The 7,500-nt window shown below is 48.3% G+C and overlaps 1 protein-coding gene across 1 annotated transcript in view; it reads left to right on the forward strand.

Annotated features, from left to right (window-relative positions):
* The window catches only part of LOC138860854 (glucose transporter type 1-like), a gene marked incomplete in the record, with an annotated part of 557,530 nt that overhangs the window by 97,310 nt on the left and 452,720 nt on the right, over positions 1 to 7,500 (forward strand).

Below are 7,500 nucleotides of genomic sequence, written 5' to 3' on the forward strand. Positions count from 1 at the left end.
TGGAATCAGGAATAGTGCTCTTCTCTCTCTCTTCCTCTCTCTCTCTCTCTCTCTCTCTCTCTCTCTCTCTCTCTCTCTCTCTCTCTCTCTCTCTCTCTCTCTCTCTCTCTCTCTCTGTCTCTCTCTCTCTCTTTCTCTCTCTTTCTCTCTCTCTTTCTTCTCTCCTGGAATTGGGAATGTGCCTCCTTTCTCCGATCTGGAATCAAGGACGACCCTCCCTCCCTCCCCCCTTCCCCTGCTCTGGAATCAGGAACGGTGCCTCCTCTCTCTCTTTCCTGCTCTGGAATCAGGAACGGTGCCTCCTCTCTCTCTTTCCTGCTCTGGAATCAGGAACGGTGCCTCCTCTCTCTCTTTCCTGCTCTGGAATCAGGAATGGTGCCTCCCCCCCCCCCCCCCCTTCTCCGATCTGGAATCAGCAATGGTGCTTCCTGCCCCCTCTCTCAGCTCTATTCTGGAATCAGGAACAAGTGAAGCCACTCCTCTCTCCTCCCCTTCTGGAATCAGGAATGATCCTCCATTCTGGAATCAGGAACAGTGCCTACTCTCCCCTCTCTCTCTCCCGCTCCTTCCTCGTCCCTTATCTCTCTCCTTTCGTTCCCTTCTTATTCGTATTCTTCTTTATTGCTCTACTCTTCATTTCTGTCTCTTCTCTCATAAGCCTTCCCTCCTTCTTTCTCCTTGCTTCACCTGTCTCCTCTCGTTCCTTCTTTCTCTATTTCTCTACTCTCCTTTCTTTTTCCTTTTCTCTTCCTCTTCCCTTCCTTCCTTCTCCATTCTCTCCTCCTTCCTCAACTCTCTTAATTTCTCTCCTTTTTGCTCCTTACCTCACCTCTTCCCTTCCCTCTTACTCAAGGCTCTGCCCTATCTCCTTATATCTTCCTTTCATTTCTTCTCACTTGCCTCCCCCTTTCTCTCTCTCTCTCTCTCTCTCTCTCTCTCTCTCTCTATCTCTCTCTCTCTCTCTCTTTTCTTCTTCTCAATTAGCTGCCTTTTGTGCTCCTCTCTCTTTCCTTTTTCCTTCTTCAAATCTCTTCTGCTCCTTCTTCATTCCCTTTCGTTCATCTTAATTATCGACTCCTTCCCTTCGTCTCCCCTTCTTTATTTTTCGATTCTCCTTCTTCCATTTTTTCCCTTTCTTTTTCCTTCTTTGTCTTTCTCTTCTCTGGATTTCCTCCTTTCCCCATCTCTCCCTCATTCTACTCATTCTCTCCTTCATTTACCTTCCTGCCTTTCTCTTCTCTTACTATCTTCTTCCCCTCGTCTCTCCTCCATCTCCCTTTCCTTTCCTTCTTCCTTTCCTTTTACTCTCCTCTCTCTCTCTTCGTTGTCTCCCTCATTCTCCTCACTTCCTCTCCTTTTCTCTTCTCTTGCCTTAATCCTGTTTCTCCCTTATTTCTCCTAAACTTCCCCTCTTCATCTTTTTCTTCTCTTTTTACCTTCATCCTCCCTCTCCTCATCCCCTCTCCATTCCACTTCTTCCTTCTCCTCTTTTCCCTCACTCTCCTCTCATTCTCCTCCATATCACTTCCTCCTTCCTTCTCTCTTTCCTATTCCTCTCCTCTACTCCTCGTCTTCCTCCATTCCCCCTCATTCTCATTCTTTCTCCTCCATCTTCCTTCATCCTCCTCTCTCTTCCTTTCCTCCTCCCCTCGTCCCTTCCTCCTCCCCTCTGTCCCCTTCCTCGTCTCTCCCTCCACTCGCCCTCATTCTCTCCTCCATCTCACTTCCTCCTCCTTTCCTCTATCCCCCTCCTCGGCCTCTCCCCTCCATTCCCCCTTCATTTCTCATTCTCCTCCACCTCCCTTCCTTCCTCCCATCTATCCCATTCCCCTTCCTCCTCCCCTCGTCCCCTCCTCGTCTCTCCCTCCACTCCCCCCTCATTCTCTCTCCTCCATCTCCCTTCCTCCTCCTCCTCTCCCTTCCTCCCTCCTCCTTTCCCCATTCCCCTTTCTCCTCCCCTCCTCGTCTCTCCCTCCATCCCCCCCTCTCATTCTCTCTCCTCCACCTCCCTTCCTTCCTCCTCCTCTCCCTTCCTTCCTCCTCACTTGCCGATTTTTCGCGTTGCTGTGAAATTGTGATTATTTCGGAAATGCTGCACGCTCGGGCGGCGGCCGCTCGAGCGTTCGGGTCTGAGCGAAAGACGGCGGTGAATAATACGAAGGCGATCGGGGCTTCGTGTTTGGCGCTTCGGATGTTTAGTTTTCGTTTTTTTATGGATTTTTTATTTTCTTGTGGATTTATTATTATTATCATTATTTTTATAGTCTCTGTGTACAGGTTTGTATACATAAGAAGGGTGATGGATAGATTAATAAGTAGGTAGGTGGTTAGGCAGATACATGCATATATACATACCTAAAACACACATACACAGGTGTGTGTATATATATATATATATATATATATATATATATATATATATATATATATATATATATATATATATATATATATATATATATATATATATATATATATATATATATATATATATATATATATATATATATATATATATATATATACATACACATTTCGTAAGATAGAGAGAGAAAGAGAGAGAAAGAGAGAGACAGAAACTACCTACCTACATTTCCGTGTGCCTCCCCCCCCCCTCGTCCCCGTGGCCTTGACAGCACGCCCGGCCGCCCGCACGCCCGGAGCCCGAGCAGCCGGTCCGCCCGCGCGCCGAGGCCGAAATCCGCGGCGGAGGCGAGGCGGCCGAGCGGAGGCGCCCGGGATTAGCGGCCGCTTCGTCAGGGCGATCTGCGTCAGGCCTCGGCGGGGGCCTCTCGCCTCCTGCGGGCGGCTCCGGCCACGGGCGGCGCGAATGAAGCCGGAGGAATGACGATTTTTTTTTTTCTTTTTCCTGCACGAAAAGTGATGATTCTCTTTCCCCTCTTGTCTTTTTTTTTCTTTTGGTTTTCTTCTCATTTTTTTCGTTCTCTTTCCTTCTCTCTCTCCTCCTTCCTTCCTCCCTTCCTCCTTCTTTCCCTCCCTCCCTCCTACCTTCTTCCTGCCTCCTCCCTTCCCCCTCCTTCCTTCCTGCCTCCTCTCCTCTCCCTCCTCCCCATCATTTCCTCCCTTCTCAGAAACGTTTTTCTCCCTTCATTCTCCATCCCGCCTGTCCTCCCTTGCCCGACGTACTCCCTCCCTTGCCTCAATTCCTTTGTTCTTGGTCTTTCCTTCCTTTTTTCCCTTCCTCTCAATTATCTCCCCCTTTCTCACCTAGTCTTCCTCCCTATTTCCTCCTATTCTCCTTCCTTCTGTTTCCATCTTTATCCATTTTCTCTATACCTTCGTCGTGTGTATTTTCCTCTTGCACTATTCTTCTTCGTTTTCTGGTTTCTTCTCTCGTTAATCTTTATCAGATCTTATGTCTGCTTTCCCTCTTTTATTTTGCGGCTTGGTATTCCTCTTTTCCTTTCATGTGTTCTCTTTCTACTCCTTTCTGCCCATTTTATGCCTCTTATCTATACCCCTCTTCTCCTATTATGCCTTCTTCCCCTTTTCTGCCTCTTCTTTGTACACCTATTCCTCTTTTTATGCATCCATCTTATTTCTTTTTTACTATTTTATGTCTCTTTTTCCATTCACGTTTTTTATGCCTCTTCTCTATGTCCCTTCACCCCTTTTATGCCTCCTTTTGGACTCTCTATTCCACTTCTATGCCTCCTCTTTATACCCTTATTCCCATTTTTATGGATCCTTTCTATTCCCTTCTTCGCCTTTTATGTCTGTTTTCCACATCCATCTTCCTTTTTTGCGCTTGCTTTCTATGTTCATCCATCCCTTTTATGCCTCTTCTCTTTCTCCATCCTTTTTTCCCCCCTACTTTACCTTCTTTCCCTTCTCTGCCTCCTCTTTATATCCTTCTCCATTTATGTTTTCTCTTTGTACTCCTAATCCCCTTTTTATGCACCCTTTCTTTGTCCCTCTTCCCCTTCTATACCTCCTCTCTATTTCTCTCTCCCACTTCTATACCTCCTTTCCTCCTCTCTCTTCCTCTCTCCCACTTCTATGCCTTCTTTCCTCCCTTCTATCTCTTCCTTCCTTCGATTGCCTCTCCTCTCCCCACTTCTATGCGCTCCTCTCCTTCTCTTCCTCTTCCTCCCACTCCATCTCCATCGCGAAGTCTCGAAACCGGCCTCAGACAGGACATCTAATTACGGGATTCTAAAAGATAATAATGATATATGATGAAAGTTTCGAGCGATTCTCCGCGGCATCGCATCTCCTCGGCCGCCGCTCGTATTATCCTTCTGTTCTTCGCGGCCGCGGACCTCCCCCGGGGCGCGGCTGACCAATGAACGCCTGAGGAGAGCGCGCGCGACGAATTAAGCCACCGGGAGGCTCTAGCGTGACGAGGGAGTGCGAATAAGGAGTATCGAGGATTAAAGTGGTGCGAATAAGAGCGAGCGGTGGGATTCGGAGAGCGTGGGTCTGAGGGAGTGCGAATAAGGAGTATCGAGGATTAAAGTGGTGCGAATAAAGCCACCAGGAGGCTCTAGCGTGACGAGGGAGTGCGAATAAGGAGTATCGAGGATTAAAGTGGTGCGAATAAGAGCGAGCGGTGGGATTCGGAGTGCGTGAATGCGTGTGGGTCGACTCGTGGAAGAGAAGAAGTGTGGATGGAAATAAAGGTGGGAGGATAGAATGGACTGCGAGTGAATGTGAAAAGGGAAAGGAAGTTCGAATGAGAGGCATTTAAAGGCATGAATAATGAAAAATGCGAATAGGAGACGCGTCGGGCGAAGAATCGTAAAAAGCGAACGAGAGGCGGCCGGAGCAATGAATCACCCGAGACAACACGACCCGTTCTCGGAAGTTCGCTGCGGGAAGGACTGCTGACACTTGTTCCCGGCGCCGCCTCCGCTGATTCACCCTCGGAATGAATGCGTATTCTGGAATCGTCTTTCAATCGTCTTGGCGGGACACGCACGCCATCTTCCGCAGCGAGCACGCAGGTACCCCGCTGCTCGTCGTCGTAGGCTCGGCGAACGTTCCCCCCCTCCCCCTCCCCCCGAACCTTCCCCTAACCCCCTCCTCGCCATTCCATTCTGCCATTGACCTCAACTTCACTTCATGACCTGACCTAATGTTCCTGTATCACCCCCTACCTTCCGTACAAAAAAGCAAGTGGCACTCATGTTTGAGCCCCACCACCTACCCCCCCCTGAGAGCCCCGTCCTCGCCCCCCCCCCCAGGCAACTCCTGAGGGGGCGATCCGCGGCCGCCAGCCCGAGGGCGAAGGGCCGTGACCGCGGCCGCCACAGAGGGTCGCAGGAGGGCGGGCGGGCAGGTCTCGGCGCCCGGCCCGGCTCTTCCCGGCTCCGGTGGTCGCCTCACGCAGGCCTCCGTTAAAGGGGTGATCGCATGCACGATTTCCAGCCGAGGTCGAGGAAGCCTTTTTTCGTTTGTCAGTCCACTGCCGGATCAAACCGGCAAAAGTGACCGTGTGTGCGTTTTTGGCTCCGCTTCTTTCTCGCTTTTCTTTTCTTATCGTGTGGGTGGATGGATTGGATTGCGGTGCGTGTGCGTGTGTGTGTGTGTGTGTGTTTATGTTTGTGTTTGTGTGTTATTGTGTTTGTGATTGTATGTGTGAGGAAATGAGAGAATAAAAGCGATATAGACAGGCAGAGGTATATTGATAGATAGAAACAAACAAATAAATAGACATTAAGATATACAAATACATACATACATACATTCACACACACACACACACACACACACACACACACACACACACACACACACACACACACACACACACACACACACACACACACACACATACACACACACACACAAACAGACAGACAGAAAGAGAAACATAACGAGAGCGCACGCAAATGAGTGCACGGGTGTGTCTAACAAACTAGATATAATTATCAAAGTCTACGAGAGGCTGCTAAATGTAAACACAACGCGTCCACGAAGCGACTAAGCATCTCAACTCCTCAGTACTTTGAAGGAGCAATTAGCAGGATATGGAGGCGAGTTTCATTGTGTTGCAGTTGCAGGGAACGCACGCTGCGGTCGGGCGGAGGATCGCGCGCGAACTTTGTGGTTAATCGCGGAAAACAACAACAAAACGTAGAAAAAAAGAAGCTGGAGTAACAACAAGAAAACAAATGGTGGTGAAGAAGAAAAAGACGCAGAAGTAACAAGAAGAAAAACGAAGAAGAAGAGGAAAAAAAGAAGCAGAAGTAACAACAACAAAAAGAAGTTGAAGTAACAACAACAAGAAGAAAACAACAAAAAGAAGAAGAAAAGGACGGAGAAGGAACAACAAGAAAACAAGAACAACAGCAACAAAAAAAGAAGCAGAAGTAAGCAACAACAGCGAGGAAACAACAACAAAAAGAAGAAGGAAAAGACGCAGAAGGAACAACACCAAGAGCCTGTTCCTTAAAGTGACGTCACGTTGTGCAAGTGTTGTAGGACCCGGTGGGGGTGAAGGAGGGGGGGGGGGCGAAGAGATAGGAAGGGGGAGAGAGAGGGGCAGCAAGGGGAGACCCACGAGGAGGGGAAAGGGAGAAAGATGATCGTGAAGATAAAAAAAGGGGGGGAAGGGGAAGGGGTCGTAAAGAATGATAAGAGAGAACAGGATCGTAAAAAAAAGTGGGGTTTGAGATGGAGTCTTCGGAATGGCTGGCGAACGGAGGCAGTTGTCCTCGAAAGTCTATAGTAATGATAATAATGATGATAATGATAATTGTGATGATGACAGTGTAATGATCATAGTGCCATAACAGCATTAAAATGATTATGACGATGATATTGATAATAAAGATAGTAATGATAATATAAACAACAACAATGATAAAAACACATACACACTGTTAAGGATAACCACGAAATAAGACAAAGAAAAGAAAGGAAAAGAACTTAGAACAATGATAAAGAATGCGAGCAAGAAAGGCTGACCGAAAGCCTACGACCGTGAAGAGAGGAGAGAAAGAGTCCTGGATAATAAATGAGAAGGGAGAGCGAGAATAAAGAACAAAGGAGACACAGGAGGGGACGAAAGGAAAATAACTGGGGCATCCGAGGACACAGGAGACGTGACGTGGCGTGAGAAGAGCATGATTGCAGGATGATTGAGGGAAGAAGAGGATTGGGGGGGGGCTGAGGAAGTTAGGAGGGTTGGAGGTGGAGGGAAGTTAGGGGGAAGGGGATGAGCGGCTGGAGGAGAAGTTGGGGAGGAAGGTGGAAAGAAAGAGCGCAGGTTAGGGTGGGAGGGAAGTTAGGGAGGGTGGAGTGGCTGGCTGAGGAAGTTGGGGAGGAAGGTGGAAGAAAGAGGTGGAAAGGTTAGGGAGAGCAAGGTGGGAGGGTAAAGTAAAGAGAAAGGTGGTGGAGGAAGTTAGGGAGGAAAGTGGATGGGAAATTAGGGAGGAGGTTGAGAGGTCGGAGAAGGGTAAGAGAAATTGGCAAGAGAAAGTTATTGGGAGGAGGTGGAGGGAAGAGAATTGTAGTGGAGGGAAGTTAGGAAGG

The sequence above is a fragment of the Penaeus vannamei genome, chromosome 4 (assembly GCF_042767895.1).
Source record: "Penaeus vannamei isolate JL-2024 chromosome 4, ASM4276789v1, whole genome shotgun sequence".
Taxonomy (NCBI): domain Eukaryota; kingdom Metazoa; phylum Arthropoda; class Malacostraca; order Decapoda; family Penaeidae; genus Penaeus; species Penaeus vannamei.